This window comes from Schistocerca gregaria, chromosome 3 (assembly GCF_023897955.1).
Source record: "Schistocerca gregaria isolate iqSchGreg1 chromosome 3, iqSchGreg1.2, whole genome shotgun sequence".
NCBI lineage: Eukaryota > Metazoa > Arthropoda > Insecta > Orthoptera > Acrididae > Schistocerca > Schistocerca gregaria.
This window is the reverse complement of record NC_064922.1, coordinates 524,751,197-524,771,665: the sequence shown is the minus strand read 5'-3', so window position 1 is coordinate 524,771,665 and position 20,469 is coordinate 524,751,197. Positions and strand designations below refer to the sequence as shown.

The 20,469-nt window shown below is 38.5% G+C and overlaps 1 protein-coding gene across 1 annotated transcript in view; it reads right to left on the bottom strand.

The window, feature by feature from the left end:
- LOC126353992 (dynein axonemal assembly factor 11) overlaps positions 1-20,469 on the bottom strand; it is a 214,485-nt gene that overhangs the window by 146,397 nt on the left and 47,619 nt on the right. The gene's annotated exons all lie outside the window — the stretch shown is intronic.

Sequence of the window (20,469 nt, the reverse complement as noted above, 5' to 3'; positions counted from 1 at the left end):
TGAAAGACTAAATAAATAATTTGGCTAATGAAAAAAATTCAACTAATAAAAGGAACATTTTTGAAGTATCAACAAACTTGTTACAAGAATCACCTTTTGTTTTTATTGTTGTTATTGTGGTCTTCAGTTCTAAGACTGGTTTGATGCAGCTCTCCAAGCTACTCTATCCTCTGCAAGCCTCTTCACCTCCGAGCAATTATTGCAATCTACATCCTTCTGAATCTGTTTACTGTATTCATCTCTTGGTCTCCCTCTATGATTTTTACCTCACACACTTCCATCCAGTCCTAAACTGGTGATACCTTGATGTCTCAGAATGTATCCTACCAACCAATCCCTTCTTCTAAACAGGCTGTACCACAAATTTCTCTTCTCCCCATCTCCCGATTCCTATATAGTACCTTCCTATTAGTTACATGATCAACCCACCTAATCTTCAGCATTCTTCTATAGCACTATACCTCAAACGCTTCTGTTTTCTTCTTGTCTAAAATGTTTATTGTCTATGTTTCACTTCCATACATAGCTATACTCCACATAAATACTTTCAGAAAGGACTTCCTAACCCTTAAATCTATACACAATGACAATAAATTTCTCTTCTGCAGAAACACTTTACTTGCCATTGCCAGTCTAGATTTTATATCCTCTCTACCTCAACCATCATCAGTTATTTTGCTTCCCAAATAGCAAAACTCATCTAGTACTTTAAGTGTCTCATTTCCTAATCTAATTCCCTCAACATCACCTGATTTAATTCGACTAAATTCCATTATCATCATTTTGCTTTTGTTGATGTTCATCTTTTGTCTTCCTTTCACGACACTGTCCATTCCATTCAACTACTCTTCCAAGTCTTTTGCTGTCTTTGACAGAATTATAATGTCATAGACGAACTTCAAAGTTTTTATTTCTTCTTCCTACTCCATTTTTTTTTTACCTTTACTGCTTGTTCAGTTTACAATTTAATAACATCAGGGATAGGCTACAACCCTGTCTCACTCCCTTCTCCACCACTGCTTTCCTTTTGTGCCTCTCAACTCTTGTAACTACAATCTGGTTTCTGCACAAATTTTAAATAGCCTTTCTCTCCCTGTATTGTATCCCTGCCACCCTTAAAATTTGAAAGTGAGTATTCTACCCAACATTAACAAAAGGTTTCTCTTAAGTCTACAAAAGCTATAAACATAGGTCTGCCTTACCATAACCTATCTTCTCTGAGATGTTGTACAATCAATACTGGCTCGAATGTTCCTACATTTTTCCGGAATCCAGACTGATCTCCCCCAAGGTTGGCTTCTACCAGTTTTTCCATTCTTCTGTAAAGGATTCATGTTAGTATTTTGCAACTGTGACTTATTAAACTAATAGTTTGGTAATTTTCAGACTGGTTAGCTCTCAGTTTCTTTGGAAATGGAATTATTATATTTTTCTTGAAGTCTGAGGCCTGTCTCATATCACACTCGCCAGATGGAAGAGTTTTGATGTGCCTGGCTCTCTCAAGGCTGTCAGGAGCTCTAAAGGAATGTTGTATAATCCCAAGGCCTTGTTTCGACTTAAGTCTTCCAGTGGTTTGCCAAGTTCTTCACGCAGTATCACATTTCCCTTTTCATCTTCATCTACGTCCTTTTTCATTTCCATAATATTGCCCTGAAGTACATCTGTCTTGTATAGACACTTTTTAGACTACTTCCAGCTTTCTGCTTTCCCCTCTTTGTTTAGGACTCGTTGTCCATTTGTGCTTGTGATATTCATACAGGTGGTTCTCTTTTCTCCAAAGGTCTCTTCAATTTTCCTGCAGACAGCATTTATCTTACTCTTAGTGATACAGTATATTTTCTGCATTCTTACATTTGTCCTCTAGCCATTCCCACTTAGCCATTTTGCACTTTCTGTTGATTTCATTTTTTAAATGTTTGTATTCCTTTCGTCTGTTTCAGTAATTGCATTTTTATATTTTACCTTTTCATCAATTAAATTGAATATCTCTTGTGTTACCAAAGGATTTCTACTAGCCCTTGTCTTTTTACCCAATTGATCCTCCCCTGCCTATTTCATCTCTCAATGCTACCAATTCTTGTTCTACTACATTCCTGTCCCCTGTTCTTGTCAATCATTCCCACATGCTCTCTCTGAAACTCTCTACAACCTCTTGTTCTTTTAGTTTATTCAGGTCCCATCTCCCCAAATTCCTGCCTTTTTGCAGTTTCTTCAGTTTCAATCTACACTTCATAACCAATGTTTCACAATTTAAAACCTGGTTCTGAAATCTCTGTCTTACTATTATAGACTCGATCTGAAACCTTCAGATATCTCCAGGTCTCCTCCACATAGACAACCTTCTTTTATGATTCTTAAACTTAGAGTTGGCTATCATTAAACTATGCTCTGTGCAAAATTCTACTATACAGATTCCTCTTTCATTCCTTTCCCCCAGTCCATATTCACCTACTACTTTTCCTCCTCCTCCATTATGAAATTCCAGTACCCCATAACTATTAAATTTTCATCTTCATTTAAGATAACTGATGAGATAAAATAAATTATTCAATTTCTTTTATCTCATCTTACATTTCCTCAATCTCCTCTTCATTTGTGGAGTTAGTTGACACATAAACTCGTACTACTGTGGTGGGTTGGGCTTCATGTCTATCTTGGCTACAATAATGCAGTCACTATGCCTTTCATAGTAGTTTATCTCCATTTCTATTTTTTTATTCATTATAAAACCTACTCCTGCAATTACCCATATTTGATTTTGTATTTATAACCCTGTATTCACCTGACCAGAAGTCTTGTTTCTCCTGCCACCAAACTTCACTAATTCCCACTATATCTAACCTTAAGTTATCCATTTCTCTTATTAAATTTTCTAACCCACCTGCCCGATTAAGGGATCTGACATTCCACGCTCCGATCTGTATAATGCCAGTTTTCTTTCTCCTAATATTGACTTCCTCCTGAGTAGACCCCGCCCAGAGATCTGAATGGGGGACTATCTTACCTCCAAAATATTTTACTCAAGAGGATGCCATCACCATTTAACCATGCAATAGAGCTGTAGGCTCTTGGGAAGAATTACAGTAGTAGTTTCCCCTTGCTTTCTGCTGTTCACAGTACCAGCGCAGCAAAGCCATTTTTGTTAATGTTACAAGACCAGATCAGTCAATCATCCAGACTGTTGCCCCTGCAATTACTGAAAAGGCTGCTGCCACTCTTCAGTAACCACATATTTGTCTGGCCTCTCTACACAAACCCCTCTGTTTTGGTTGCACCCACAGTAGGGCTATCTGTATCAATGAGGCATGCAAGCCTCTCCACTAATGGTAAAATCCATGATTTTTGGTGGGAAGCACTATTCATCTTTGCTGAACAACACAGTGAGCACCTGTTCTTGGAGAAGATGATGTAACCTGGCAGCCTACTAAACCAATTAACTGTAGATAATGTGAAAAAATAGACCATTGAGCCACTGTCACCACACATAAAAAATAAATTATTGGTCACATGATGATTCTTAGATTAAAACTTTGGTTCCACTGAGAACTGAAGGAGAGCGCTTAATTATATCTTAATGAAGATTAAGGGAAATAACAAGGTTAGTCTGTCATGTTGAAAGATGGCTTTACGGGGAACAAATAGGTCTGTGCTGCTACAACACTGAAGTCAGGATGGTGAGTCAATGTCTGTATTTCTTCTGTCTGGAATGCTTTTAAAGCCAGGAGATGACTGAAAGACTGCAAATTTATGATACTGAAAGAAGTTTGACAGCTTTGCTTGGGTGTAATCATCATGCAAACTGGTCACGTTGGTTTCAGGATCTGAGACTTTTGAAACACTCAAACCTGGGGTTATACTACTGCCTGCAAGCTCTGCCAAGGTTTAGCACAGCTCCTGTGTTTCCATACAGTCCAGGAATCAGCAAGCAAGTGTGTTATGAGAAGTATTGCTGGAGATTCTATTGCTAAAACTGAACTCCTGTGTCATTGGTATTCTGGTAGAAAACTGAGAGTAGTGAAATGAGAGAACTTAAGCAAAGCCTTCAGAACATGGAGGCATGTCCTGGTCATTCTGAAACCACACTTTCTTACATAAAAAGTTGGAAAAATAACTGATAATGTCAATCTTATAAACCTAACTGTTCCTGTTATTTTTTATTTAGTGTCAATACACTGCAGAACTTATACTTTCAAAAGTGCTTCATATATGTTCTGCTATGCTATCAATCATTCTGTACATCCATTTCTATGCTCATTCTTCTTTCAGTCAATTCAGAAGCATTATCCCTAAAGTAAATCTATTCAGCTCTTACTTTTTGTCCTGACCTCTTCCAAAATGATATGTGTGTAGATAGGGAGGACAGAAAGAAACCAAATTTTAAGAGATGTTAGGACTGAGACAAACCTTCAGTTTGAGAAAGAAACCAAAACACATAATTCTAGCTTATTACATCTGCATAAACAGCTATTGGTTAAGGATTTACAACATTCAGCAGATATTTCAACTCTACCCAGTTTTAAATCAGTCAATGTTAAATGTCGGCTATCTTTATTGCATCAAAATATTCAAGGTCAGAGAAATAAAATTAATGAAGTAATTATCTGCATAGATGAATTAGAGTCTTCAAACCCAGCTCACATAATCTGCCTCTCTGAACATCATGTGACCACTGGTATAGAACTTTTAAGTGTTACAGGGTTTAAGTAAGCATCTCACTTTTGCAGAGCAGAAATGGAGAAAGGAAGAGTTGCCACATTCATCAGGAACTGTCATAAATTTAAGAGCATAGACATTCATAAATTTTGCCTAGAACAGCATATGGAAGCATGTGCAACAGAAGTAGAATTTCACAAAAAATCCTTCATAATGTTAAGTGTATATCGAGCACCTGCAAGTAACTTTAATCTGTTCATAAGCCAGCTTGAAGCTGTACTGGCCCATTTAACAACAAAAAAAACAAAGAAATAGTGGTTGCTAGTGATTTCAATGTAGATTTTCTTAAAGACTCTCCCAATAAGAACTTATTGGAGTTAGTAAAACTATCATTCAACTTAATTCCAACTGTAGCGTTCCCCACTAGGGTAGCCAATTGCTCACCAACAGCCATTGATAATATCTTTATCCAACGAACAAAATTATATTACAAAACCAATAGTCAATGGCCTCTCAGACCATGACAGGCAGTTCCTTCTGTTAAATGTTAATACTGAACAGGATATAAAATCTGTTATATCTGAGCTAAAGAGGGTAATCAATAAGCTAAAAATTGATTATTTTAGGACACTCCTCAGAGACATTCACTGGACTGATGTTTACAATTCTCATGGCATGAATGAAATATATAACACTTTTGCTAATAAAGTGCTTACCTTATTTGAACACTGTTTTCCCCCAAAACTAACCAAGGTTAGAGCAAAGTCTACAAAGAAGCCATGGATTACTCAAGGAATAGGGGTATCTTGTAAAACAAAAAGAAAACTGTATCTGTCAATCCAAAACAGTTCTGATGTTGATGCTATAGCACATTACAAGAAATACTGCAAAATATTAAAGACTGTAATATGGACATAAAAGCAAATATATTACAAGGAAAAGATAGTCATAACAGATAACAAAATAAAGACAATATGGGATTTAGTGAAGAAGGAGACCGGTAGAACCAGACATGAAGAGGGACAAATAGCATTAAGAGTAAATGATACATTGGTGACAGATGTGTATAGTATTACAGAACTTTTTAATAAACATTTTATAACTGTTACTGAAAAGATGGTGTTGTCAGGTTCTGTAGATGCTGCTATGGAATACCTCAGACCAGACATTTCAAGTAACTTCCATAATATGAATTTGACCGTCACTACCCCAGCAGAAATCATGTCCATCATAAAATCTTTAAAATCAAAAACATCTGGTGGGGATGATGAAATATCAACAAAGTTAATTAAAGAATGTGATTCTGAGTTAAGCAAATATTAAGCTATCTGTGTAACCAGTCGTTTATCATTGGAATATATCCTGAGTGGTTGAAATATGCTGAAGTTAAGCCACTGTTTAAGAAGGGAGATAAAGACGTATCATCAAATTTCTGCCCAGTTTCAATTTGCCAGTATTCTCAAAAATTTTAGAAAAAGTAATGTACAATCGGCTTTATAACCATCTTATCTCAAATAACATTCTGTCAAAGTCGCAGTTCGGATTTCTAAAGGGTTCTGATATTGAGAAGGCTATCTACACTTACAGTGAAAATTTGCCTAATTCATTAGACAAAAAATTGCAGGCAACTGGTATATTTTGTGATCTGTCAAAGGCATTTAACTGTGTGAATCACAATATCCTTTTAAGTAAATTAGAATATTATGGTTTAACAGTAAATGCTGCAAAATGGTTCAAATCTTATGTCTTTGGCAGGAAACAAAGGGTGTTATCAGGAAAGAGACATCTATTAAGGTATCAGGCATCATCCAACTAGTAACTAATTACATGTGGGCTCCCACAAGGTTCCATTTTGGGGCCCTTACCTTTTCTTGTGTATTTCAATGACCTTTCATAAGTAACATTACCAGATGCCAAGTTCGTTTTGTTTGCCGATGATACAAACATTGCAATAAATAGCAAATCAAGTGTAGGCTTAGAAAGGTCAGCTAATAAAATATTTGTGGACATTAATCAGTGGTTCACAACCAATTCTTTGTCACTAAACTTTGAAAAAACACTCTACATGCAGTTCAGAACTTGTAAGGCGTATGATGACAAGCAGATAGAAGAAGTGGACAGTGTTAAATTCTTGCGATTACAGCTTGATAATAAATTCAGCTGGGAGGAGCACGCCACAGAAGTGCTGAAGCATCTTAACAAATCTCTTTTTGCAATGCGAATTGTATCAGACATCGGGGATATAGAAATGAAAAAGCTGGCACACTATGCTTACTTCAAATCCTTAATGTCATATGGGATTACTTTTTGGGGTAATTCATCAAGCCAAGCTAAAGTTTTCCAGGCACAAAAACGTGCAGTAAGAGTTATATGTGGTGTGAACTCAAGAACATCCCGCAGAAGCCTGTTTAGGGAACTAGGGATACTAACTACTGCTATTCCTTAGTGAAATTTGTCATTAAAATATATCACTTTTTCAAACCAACAGCTCAATTCATGGAATCAATACTAGAAATAAGAATAATCTTCACAAGGATTTAAAGTCACTTACCCTTGTACAAAAAGGTGTGCATTATTCAGGAACACACATTTTCAATAACTTGCCAGCAGCCATAAAAGAGCTTAACAACCAATGAAATTCAGTATAAGAGAAGCCTAAAGGATTTATTGGTGGCCAACTCCTTCTGCTCCATTGATGAATTTCTCAATAGAACAAAATTATTTGTGTGTGTGTGTGTGTGTGTGTGTGTGTGTGTGTGTGTGTGTGTGTGTGTGTGTGTAAGTACAATATAACTTCTAGTTCTATTACATGTTTATTACCTTATAAATAAATAAACTTTTTTCATTAAAAAAATGACGATCACATTAGCTTATTTGTTTGAGTTGCAAATATTTGTCATGTATTATTGTTTTTCTGGCATGTTCTACATCCTGGAGGACCTCCTCACTACACAATTGGAATGAAAGTAAATCTAATCCAAACTAATCTTTGTGCAAAGATTGTAATGTCTTTAGTGGCTCGTGATGAGATCTCAAAAAGTACTGAAAAATAGCTTTGAAATTAGTTAGACCTGTAAGTAATCATAATTATAATTGAATTACATTTTATTCTTGTATCATGCAGACATGCATAATATCATTGTAACATAATTTGTAGATAAAGAAACAATTGGTTTAGAATGTAGCCTACAACCAAATGAATACTGATGTACTTCTCTCATGATCAACAGAACTTGTATAAGTCTTCCAATTTCATTTCTGTGGAGAATCTTCTACAGAGAAAACAGTATATAATCTCTCAAATCCAGTACTGGAAGAATTAAATAGCTATTTTTGTGACATTGCCATAGCCTTTGTTTATTCCAACCATAGGTTTAGACTTGAGGAAAAAGAAAAGCTGCAGAGTGAAAATCTCATTCTGGAAACATCCCCCAGACTGTGGCTAACCCATGTCTCCACAATATCCTTTCTTTCAGGAATGCTAGTTCTGCAAGGATCGCAGGAGAGCTTCTGTAAAGTTTGGAAGGTAGGAGACAAAATACTGGCAGAAGTAAAGCTGAGAGGACGGGGCGTGAGTCGTGCTTGGGTAGCTCAGATGGTAGACCACTTGCCCGCGAAAGGCAAAGGTCCTGAGTTCGAGTCTTCATCCAGCACACAGTTTTAATCTGCCAGGAAGTTTCATATCGGCACACACTCTGCTCCAGAGTGAGAACCTCATTCTGAAAAGCTTATGAAATTAATTGTGTCCCTCTTGCACAGCAGGAGTAATGACATGGGTCATTTTCCTGAGCTTTTAAAATATATAAATTGTTGAGTTAAGAGAATTCTTTGTTTAGGATTTCACAGTCATAGAAATTTAATTTTAGTGCATTTATAGTTGTAGCTCTTTTACTATATCTGCTCCTATAAGACAACAATGTTATAGTAAGGATATATGTCACAACAAACCAATCTCCCAAATGTAAGTTACAGTTTACAAAAGTATCAGTGTGTATGTGCAATTATTTGTTCTATGTAACTTCTGTGTACATAAAACTATTACTTGAATATAATCCAACTGACAAGTAATTAGAATTTATGTCAATCATCTAGTAGCTGTGAAGTAATATAACCTTTATTTCTGTGGGAGTTAACAATTGCATCTATCACATATTCCAAGATAATCAACACTCAAGATCAAATAAACTGCACTTACTAATTATGTCAAAGTAATCGTTTGTAAAAAAAAGTTGTAAATAAAGTTATCATCATGAAAAATTTTCGTTTTCTCTCATTAGTAATTCCCTGCTAAAATATTAATTACAAATATAAGTTAAGGAAATACTAATTTCGCACTGTTTCTGGGTGAGGGGAGGTTGGCGACAAGGGGAGAAAAAATCCAATTTGTTAATGAATTGTGGAAAAATATGTTAGAGTTCTGGGGAATACATTCCCCAGAGAACACATGTGCGTGACGTGGAGTTGTGGAGCAGTCATCTAAAAGGCACAGCATCACAACCTGGCACTGTCATCAGATAAAGAAGACTAATGGAAGTATGTAATACAACTGTATCCATTTTAGACTGACAGATTTATGACTGTATTAAGCTAAGCAGTTAAAATTCATATTTTAAAAGACAATAGGTTTAATTCTATGACATTCAAAACCTGTAATATTGTTGCAAAAACACATTGTATTTGTTCTCAGCAGTTTCTCCTTTCCTTTACACAACAAAATGAGATGGAAGGAAGAATATTTTATGTTTTATCTTCAATCAGTTTGCAGAGTGCGCATTTTTCTATTTAATAGCTGCATGAAAATGAGACAATTATTCATTCCGTGTTTTATTTTTAGCCAGGAGATGCAAACATTATTAACAGATGTAAAATACATATTCTAGGACCCGAGTTATGTTTCTTACACAGATAAATTAATATTCATAGGGACCCCTTATAGTGGTGGTGTATCCCAGGCAAACTATAGAAGCTTGAACTTTAGAGCTTGGGTTAGAATCTTTCCAATTTATTAGAAAAGAGAGCCACCACACTGGCAACTCGGCCAGGATCTAATCTGAAGTAAAGTGGAATTTACTGAGTTAGAAGGAGTGATTTTTAGCTGGAGAAGATTCTGTATTTTGAGATGGTGGTCAGAATACAACCTGCACCACAGATGTGGGACTGTAGCTCATATTTCTGGGCTCCAAGATGGTGCTCTGAATACAACCTGCGCCAGAGATGTGGGACTGCTGCTCACTTCTCACTGTCTCTCTGTGCCACTTGGTGATCCTGGTGAACTAAAACAAAGCTGCCTTCCCAAACAGGGGTCTGGTGATTGACTGCAAATCTACATCCGCATCTACATACATACTCCACAAACCACCGCATGGTGTGTGGTGAAAGTACCCTGGACCATACTAGTTATTTCCTTTCCTGTTTCACTTGCAAATAGGGTGAAGGAAAAGAAGGCTGTCTATATGCCTCCACATGTTTCCCATAAAGAACATTTCCTTCCCTTCAGTGATTCTCATTTGAGTTTGCGAAGCATTTGCATCGCGATAACACTCATTTGTTGATCGAACCTAACTGTAAAAAATCTAGCAGCAAGTCTCTGAATTTCTTCAGTGTGTTCCTTAAATCCGACCTAGTGTAGATCCTGAATGCTCAAGCAGTATTCAAGAATGGGTCATATTAGTGTCCTATATGTGGTCTTCTTTACAGATGAACCACGTTTTCCTAAAATTCTTTCAATAAATTGAAGCTGACCATTCACCTTCCCTCCTACAATCATTACATTCTCGTTACAGTTCATATCAATTTGCAACGTTACACCTAGATATTTAATCACTGTGCCTCTGTCAAGCACCACACTACTAAGGCTGTATTCAAGCTTCATGGGATTGTTTTTCCTACTCATCTCTATTAACTTTCATTTTTTCTACATTTAGTGCTACATGCCATTCATCACAACTAAAATTTTGTCTAAGTCATCTTGTGTCCTCCTACAGTCACACAGTGATGACACTTTCCTGTAAACCACTGCATCATCAGCAAAACAGCCAAGGGTTGCCATTCACCCTGTCTGCCAGATCATTTCTGTGTGTAGAAAATAACAGCAGTCCTATTCCACTTCTCTGGGGCACTCCTGACAACACTCTTGTCTCTGATGAAGCCACACCATTGAGAATAATGTACTGGCTTTGTTACTTAAGAAGTGTTTGAGCCATTCATTTATGTGAGAAGCTTTTCAGTATGATCATACCTTTGTTAGCAGTCTGCAGTGTGGCACCATGTTAAATGCTTTTTGGAAATCTAGGAATATGGAATCTACCAGGTACTTCGAGGAAGGTACTGGTGGTACAATCTTTACTTGTTCAAAGCTGGCTGTGAACTAGTTGGCTGATTCACACTGGCTCAGAATCACTAGAGTTTTCATGACACACGAACACTTGCCACAATCTGGTGGGCCTTACTGGTCAGGAAGGAGCACTATATTGCCTTTACTACTTATCAAGGCGAGTCTCTGACAACTTCTTGCATACAGTGATACGGCAGACTGTGGACTATGCTTTCAGTCACACATAAGCTTATCTGATACCTTGGCAATTTTGCAACTAGAGCACATAGCTTGAGGATCTGCATCTAGAGGGTCTCTGGTGGTAGTGTTCATGCTCCTGATCACAGTGCTATGGCTGCACTGTGGTGGCATATCAGAGCCTAATAAGTCCTGATACACTGATTTAAAAGTAGCCAGTACATGACACAGAAAAAGTAGAAGGGTCAGAAGTAAAGATGTCTGATTATTCAGTATTATCAGAATGAAAGTGACAGTGATCAATTGGAAGAAGACAAAACATCAACAGAAAATAAAATGGATGACTCTAGTAGGAGTGATGGTAGTGACTTGGGAGATGAAAAAGTTCCAAGTTAAGTCCAGAAAATGTTCAATGTGATGAGGTCCAGCTCTAATATACTGGATCAATTAGAGGTAAATTATTTGCTCAATCAGAGTCTAAAAGTAGAGAAATGAGATTTAATCATAGAGAGATAAAGTCTGAAACTAATCAATTTTGAAGTGATCTTGAAAAAACTAGCCAGGAAGTAATAACTTCATGACATGAAAACTTTATTATTTTTTAGGGTGAAGTTGCTGCAAATTTAGCAGTAGCACATAAGAAAATGGATAGTTTACACATTAAACCGAAAACCTTAGTGTCTGAAATAGTAATGTAACAAGATTAAGCTATTTGTTCAATTAGGGACTGTGAATTCTGATAGGAGCCATCTTTGAATTTGTGTTGACTAAATGCACAACCACTTAATTTGAGGACACTGGGTCTCCACAATATAGTTCAGTTCTACCAGAACTAGATTCTGTTTATAGGTAATATGGTTATGTTGAAAGATTCATTGGGGTGCATTCACAAATGGATAGTTTACACATTAAACCTAAAACCTTAGTGTCTGAAATAGTAATGTAACAAGATTAAGCTATTTGTTCAATTAGGGGAGAATTTATGAGTTAAAAGGCTCTTGTGAGACTACAATCAAAAATCAAAGTATACCTGAAAACATATCTAATAATTTAAGTCAAGTAAAATCTCAGGTGACTGAACAAGTTGAAACAGTGGGAAAATTGTGAGTTAGAAACAGAAATTCTGTTTAGAGAATCATCTATGTACAATCAAAGACATGAAATCTGTACTAAATGAAAGAATAAATATTGTGGAGAGTAATATAGCTATGTTAGGTAATGTTATGTCCCAACCCAAACACCAACTACACAATTAAATGAAGTAAAAGATCAAGGGCTGAATGGAACTACTGTGGTTAAAGAAGTTTTGACAGAACGAGATGAATTAAACTTACATAATTTTACTCATATGATACAGTCTGTGATTTACATGTTGTTATATTTATAAAATCGTTTCAGGGTGTATTCCCTAAATGATGGTCAGAAGAAAGGAAAATCGGAGTTGTCGGTTATATAAAAAGCGTTGCTGCTCAGTGCAGATTCATATCCCAATGGGGAATCATGTCCCAAGATGAACATCAATTAGCCTTTTAAAATCAATTCTGGTCAGAAGGAGCTCAGAGTATATTAAGTTTAGAAATTCTGACTCTAATAAATATACTACAATGAATGATAGTATTGGACCTTATTTTGAAAAATATTTGAATCTGAAAGAATACCTGGATGATTCATTAAGCTATGAATATGTTGTATGTAAGTGTATGTCAGTTGCATTTCTCAGTTAGAGAAAAGGGAATAGGCCAAGAATTTGTCAAGTACAAGATTTGCTGAACTACATAGATCACATGGATGTAATAAATACTGTAGATTAAATGATGAGGGAGAAGCTTAAGGTGTATCTATTGCCTGGACCTGGGCAGAGTCTGTAATTCCTCATATGGAGGACATCAAGAAAAATTTCATATGTAATGTTCTTCAAAGCAACCAGTGTTGTGATTAGAAAAGACATTTTTTATTTAATTGAGCACTATTTATTAATATTTTATGTACTATTTTATTAAGTAAAGTGTACACCCCCATACAGTCATCCACATTAGCACACCACTTCCAGGATACAGGGAGACCCGTCTGGCAATTTAACAATGAGGGCCACTGTGCTGGGCAGCCCATATGTAGGTATAGGGAGTTTCCCAAATCTGAATGGGTGGATATTGGGCTGGCACCAATATCCCACCTTAGTCATATGATTAATAAAAAGTGCTGGTGGCAGAAAAGGGATCTGACCACCCTCTACCACTAATATTGCCAAACTGAGATTAACATGCGAATCCTTTGAAGGTAAAAGATAAGGTCAAGAGAAAGAAGAAGATTAAGTAACGTGAACTAGCTCTTGACTGTTCATTTGTTCACTTTATAAAAATAATAATTTTAAAATTGTTTATCATATTTTAAGTAATGTTAGTAAAGTTCAGTTAGTTTGACTGCATTTGCCACTAAGCCTATTCCAGTATTACTGCTGTGAGACATGGCAGTGTGCTTTCATAACATTGTGCATGCCCAAGCTGATAATTAACAAATTATATTACTAAGAATAATAATTTGGAAATATAATCAGTTGGAAAACCTGTGAAATGACGCAGGATTTTATTACAATAAGAATGGTAAAACCAGCATCATGACTGGAATATGTAGAGTGGAGATACTGAAGTTTTAAATAAAAGAGGCAATCAAAATTCAGCGATAGGTAGCTGGAGTGTGCATAGGTCAGATGGTTGCATCAGAGGCAGATGTAGCTGGTGGTCCCCAATATAACTAGTCATCAAGACAAGCACAGGAAGCAAGGCCTGGAAACGGTAAGAGCAGATGCATGGATACAGAGAAGTGACCAAACATAATGCTAAGAAGCAGTTCTCAGGGGTAGATATCCCTTCAATCTGGTCCTTGTGGAAGAGTCCATTAGCTGACCCAGCCAGAAGGAAAAATAATCCACCATACATTTTATTGTAAATAAAATAGAAAGAAACTTCCACATGGGAAAAATACATTAAAAACAAAGATTCCAAGGCTTACCAAGCGGGAAAGCGCCGGTAGACAGGCACAATAAAATAACACACAAACGCACACACACAAAATTTCGAGCTTTCGCAACAGGCGGCTGCTTCATCAGGAAAGAGGGAAGGAAAAGGAAAGATGAAAGGATGTGGGTTTTAAGGGAGAGAGTAAGGAGTCATTCCAATCCCGGGAGCGGAAAGACTTACCTTAGGGGGAAAAAAGGATAGGTATATACTCGCGCACACACACACACACACACACACACACACACACATATCCATCCATACATACCATACATACATACCATCCATACATACTCTTTGAATTTGTGTTGACTAAATGTACAACCACTTAATTTGAGGACACTGGGTCTCCACAATATAGTTCAGTTCTACCAGAACTAGTTTCTGTCATTTTATTGTGGTGAATGGGACAGAAGTCACCACAGTTATAAAAATATTGTTTAGAGTTTGACTCCATGTACATAAATAAGAGAAAAGAACATAACTGCAGGTAATATTTGGCATGCAAACTACGGTGCCTGACACGACTGCCACAAATTATCTGCGCAGTGGGGAGAGACGCCATTGTTGGAAGAGATGCAGCTCAGTAGTTGAATAGGAGAGTCACATGGTAACTGAAACTCTGTCTTAGTGCCATAAGATGCTTTGTTTGAGCACATACTATGCTAGTAATGTCATATATGAAAAATCATACATGCAGTCAATGTGAATAATGCGTTTGAAGTATATTTCTGCTGGTGCAAACTGCTGAGGTTTAGACATGAATAGCTCATGTACTAAGCTTAAGACATGTGAAACACAGCACTCCTGTGTGTGGAGGTAGGTGAGCACAGTATACCGGTGAGCTGTTCTCTACTCAAGTTGTTGTTTTGTTGTTGACCATGACACTTTGGTCACAACTTGCAATTTGTGACATGTGTTGACTTTGGGGAATGTAAAATAGTTGTTTATAGCCTTCCTAACTATCCCGGCGAGGTGTGAAAAGTCCTGTGCGGCAAAGAGCATTAATGGTATCTTACAATCACAGATTTCCTGGGTTGTGGTATTTACTAAGCATAAACTCATAAATGAGTGAAGTTTCTTGTGAGAGCTTTGTACCAATGGTAATGGCACATACACATTTGAGCAAGCTCTGTGAATTCTGATAGGAGCCATCTACGAATTTGTGTTGACTAAATGTACAACCACTTAATTTCAGGACACTGGGTCTCCACAATATAGTTCAGTTCTACAGGAACTAGTTACTGTTTATAGGTACTTGTATTCAAAATCTCCAAATATGGTTATGTTGAAAGATTAATTGGGGTGCATTCACAAATTTGAGTATATTGTACTGTTCACTAGAGGCAAGGTCCGGTGGGTTTCACAGGTTGGAGCAATGCGGCTGGCCATCAAGGATGCAGTACTGGTTAGGTGGCAGCAGTGGAGTTTGGGCGATTTCAAATAGACAAGGATGTCATCACGGTATGTGAAACACCACGATAAGTTTCATAAGATGTATTCATGCAATCAATTTTACTATAACTGAGCCTGCCAAGATGTGGCTAAATTCCTGCAGGTGCGGTACGGGATATTGGTCCGGCACCATTTGTGCATTTAAGGCATGATAGTCTCCAAATGGGCACCACAAATTATCTTACTTTGGCACTAAGAACAGGGCAGACAACCACGGACTGCATGACGATCAAACAATGGCCTGTTGCAACAAGGCCTCGAAGTCAGCCTTTGCTACAGTGAGCCACTCGGACACAAGTCAACGTGGAAGGCACGAAATGGATAACCCACATGTAATCACGATGTGGTGGACTGTCAAATGCTTGATATCCCTCAATGCATCAAGTAGGCAAGTGAGCTCTGGAAACTTGCCCATTATATCTGTATGCAATCTGGGGGAATTCACTGGTTTAGCACTGAAAAGGTAGCCCGCTAACACTGTCCTGCTATTTCCAAATTTGTTGTTGAATCGATCAGCAGGGTGTTCATAATGCTGCCTAAAGAGTTGTAGTGGCCAACGAAATCCATGCCCAGGATTGGTTTGTTGACATCAGTCACAGTAAATGCCCACCTGACTGTGTGGCGCAGTCCAAAGTCCAAATTTCAGTGATAAGTGCTGTATGTTTTTATTGCTGAATTATTTGCCGCAATGAGAGACAGCACCTCGACCTTCAAGCAGTCTCTTTGTGTCGATTGGGGGGAAATAGACAGACTGGCATCTGTGTTAACAAAGTACTTCAAGCTGCCAGCCCATTCATTTATGAAGAGACGTTTGGATATTGCACTGCAGCTAGGAGCATCTAGGGCATCTAGGGCATTTTGGAGCAAGCAGGGAAGCTAATAATTTGTCAATTCATTACCTAAAGGGGAATGATACTGGTAAAACTCACTCAACTGCTACTCTAAATGTCGTCAGCATGCCATAAGAACATTTGGTACTGCACTGCTAGTTACGTAAGTCAGAACGGTAGTATCAGGATCTGCTGCCACTACAGCACCTGATGCTCTCTGTCTGTGAATGCACCAACCGGTCAATCTGCTTGCTGATTGTTGCCACCTGTGCAGCCAAGTCCTACACTGGGTGGTGCAGATCGGTGTCTGTGCTTGTGGCTGCCAGATACGTGTTTCCATAGAGTCAAATTTGCTTGCATGGCTACAGCATTGTAGGCTACCATGGCAGTGGTATTGGGCGCCACTGCCTGTGCTTCATGCACCTGATCAGCCAAATCCGCTATGGTGTCCAGGTGCAATGACCACTTGCACTTATGCTGGGAGGCTGCACATCCAAATAGCATGCAACAGTGAGTCTGGCACCATGTCAGGTTGTGCGAGGCTCCGCAGATGGTGCAGGAACTGAGATGACCTCAAGTCATCACACTCCTCTTGGCACACCAACTGATGCACCCATTGTTCCTGTGACAGTGAAATTCATCAGATTAATTCCTCTTTTAATCGCCTATATGAAGACCATGTTGACAGGGCAGTGATTATGTCCCTGTAGTCTTGATTTAGCTGGCTCATGATGCGTCCAAATTTGGTGAGGTCACAGGTCATATTGCAACTCACGAAGAGCACCTACACTTGGCTGAAACACATGAATGGGTCACAGTGCCAAAAGAGTGGCAGCCTAACCAACATCTGTCCTGTGCCTGCCATTGCCCTTGTAACATTGGGAGCTGTCAGGGTGACTGTGCCTTGAGCATGGAAGTTTTCGTCAGCTGGTTCCAGATGGGCAGAGACCATGCATGTAGAGAGTGCCTGCTGCTTGGTCTCCAGTCTCCAGTAGCATGCTTGCAGCTCATCTATTGTCTTTTTTCTACTGTGTATTGTCTTTTTAAGTTCTTCCAAAGTTATCATCTTGCTTCAGCACCTAGTTCAGGATGGTTTGTCCATAACCTCCCTCTTCAAACGCAAGGACATAAGTGTTAAATCACTCATGGTTTCATGTCACTCACACCAATGAAAGTTCGCCACCACATATTTAGCCTAGTGATCACTTCAAGGTCACCAGTGAAGCAAGAACATGTGGGTATCCCTGCTTACATGTCAGTCGTTCAGAGAACCAACTTAGCTGTCGCACCAATGCACTTTGTTCAGGATGTAGGCTGTGTTGATAGTGTGGTAACTGGAATTGATAAGTACGCTCGCCAAAAATGTATTTAACTGGCAATTGAGTAAATTAACAAGTGACAAAAATGAAATCAGATAACAATGTCCATTAACTGGGGATTGCAATAGTTGTGTTTGCATAGCAGTTCCACTCGAACACCGATCCCGGAGTGTGTACTCACCTTGGTGATGAGCATGTTGCCTGTCTGCACAAGTGCAGAACACTGACATGTGCCCAGAACAAAACAAATCTTTTTCCTGAGATCATAGGATGCTGTGTACTTTGCGGACGTGATGAAGTGAGGATGGAAATGAATGGAGAGTGCCAAAGAAACTTCTGTACCTGTCTGTGTGGAGCTCGCATTAAGCTCAACCCAAGTGGTCTGGGGATTGAAGTTATGTACTGTGCTTTACAGCAGCTCATTTTGCACTGCTATTGCTTTTTTCGCTGACCCACACCCATGCGCACTGAAAACTTCCAGAATTTCGCCTATTGGCAGGTATGCACGCCAACAGATATCTGGTGCAGCTATCTTGGGCCAGCTGTAAGAGGCTCTCATTGTTTCATGTGTTTTTGCAGTATGGTTGCCATAAGCTGATGGCACAAATATCCTTTCTTCAAATTATCTAATAAGCTGTAGACAGTCACCTACTAAAAGCTCTATTAACATTGCATGGCCAAGCATGTAAGATGATTTTCTCATATCAACATTGTAAACTAAGTTCTATTCTGTATTCCTCTTTTTTTTACCTTACAGTTTTTTTTGCGTGAAGATGATTGTAATAACTGAAACCAGTAGAGAATAAACATTAAAAAAATTATTTAGCTGATAGCACAAATATGCATTTTTCAGAACGTATATGTCTCTCTACCGCCCATTCATTCATAACAATGTAATTCATTTGCAGACCAACTTCAGAGAACACTAACAGAAGTTCACTAACCAATAGCCAAAGTTCTTCTATATTATTTGCAAACAGAACATCATAATTAATTTCTTTCCCAGAACTTGGATTACCTGAGTCTCCCATATCAATTTAGACATTGATTTTCTGGAACTGCTGAAAATACTTTTGGAGATATTGAGTTGCCTCGTTTTACACCTCTTTGAATAGGAAATTCATTGGTTTCTTCACCAACTCTCGCAAATGCAGTGAAGGTTTTGTATGTCTTATATAACACATTAATATAGCCATGTTCTGTTCTTTGTATTGTTTGAGCCACAAACAGAACTGGGTGACTGGTCGAATCAAGTGCCTTTTCAACATCTGTAAAGGCAAGGGAAAAATGTAAATGGTATTCATCTGTTCTACTAACTGTTTCGCGTACAGAGACAATATGGTTCATTGTATTAAATCCTTTGCTGAACCCAGTTGCACAGTGGGCTGAGGCAGGTCAAATGTAGTAATCAACCTGATATGTAAAATTCTGGTAAAAACTTGGTACAGTAGGAGCATAAGGCTGACAGCGCAACAGTTCTTTAGATATTTAGCACTGCCTTTTTTTTTGTATTATGATTATTTTGGCTTTATTTCAGTCTCTTGGTAAAGGCCAAATGTGAAAAAAAAACTTTGAAAATAATACAGCCAAATGCTTTGCCATAACATAATGACCGAGAGCTCAGTGATTTGATGACCTTTTGTGCCTTTCTAGAGGTTGGGATCTATTATGATGTACACACATCAAAAACAGTTTTTTATCACCCCAGTTCCCAGAAGTCCTGAAGATAGATATTGTAGTACAGACACAATCCCTTTGACTGTTCAGAGATGTCACTAACCCCCCCCCCCCCTCCAAAGATATAAACAGCCATGCATGTGTAGTGCATATTAGACAGAGGGGTCCGACAGCTGATAAGTTCCAGTCACTCCACCATGAAGGAGGTATATGGCTTGTGTTGTCTGTAGTTCAACCATGCCTAGACGGTCAATACTGTGGTTTGATCGTGTTCGCATTGTTACTTTGTGACAGGAAAGGCTCTCTACAAGGGAAGTGTCCAGGTGTCTCGGAGTGAACCAAAACGATGTTGTTCGGACTTGGAGGACATACAGAGAGACAGGAACTGTCGATGACATGCCTCACTCAGGATGCCCATGGGGTACTACTGACGTGGATGACCACTACCTATGGATTATGGCTTTTCATGCAGCCACAGGACATCGTGTTATGACTCAAACTGTGCTCAATATGCTGCATGATGCACATCTTCACTCCCGACATCCATGACGAGGCCCATCTTTGCAACCATGACACCGTGCATTTGGTACAGGTGGGCCTAACAACATGCCGAATGAACCATGCAGGATTGGCATCACATTCTCTTCATCAATGAGTGTCGCATTTGCCTTCAGCCAGATAATCATCAGATACGTGGTTGGAGGCAACCCGGTCAGGCTGAACGCCTTAGACACAGGGTCCAGCGAGTGCAGCAAGGTGAAGCTTCCCTAATGGTTTGGGGTGGCATTATGTGGGGAAAGCGTACAATGCTGGTGGTCATGAAAGGCACCAAAACAGCTGTACAATACGTGAATGCCATCCTCCGACCAATAGTGCATTCACATCGGCAGCATATTGGCGAGGCATTCTTATTCATGGACAACAAATTTGTGCCCTCATCATGTACATCTTGTGAATGACTTTCTTCAGGACAGTGACATTGCTCAATTAGAGTGGCCTGCATGTTCTCC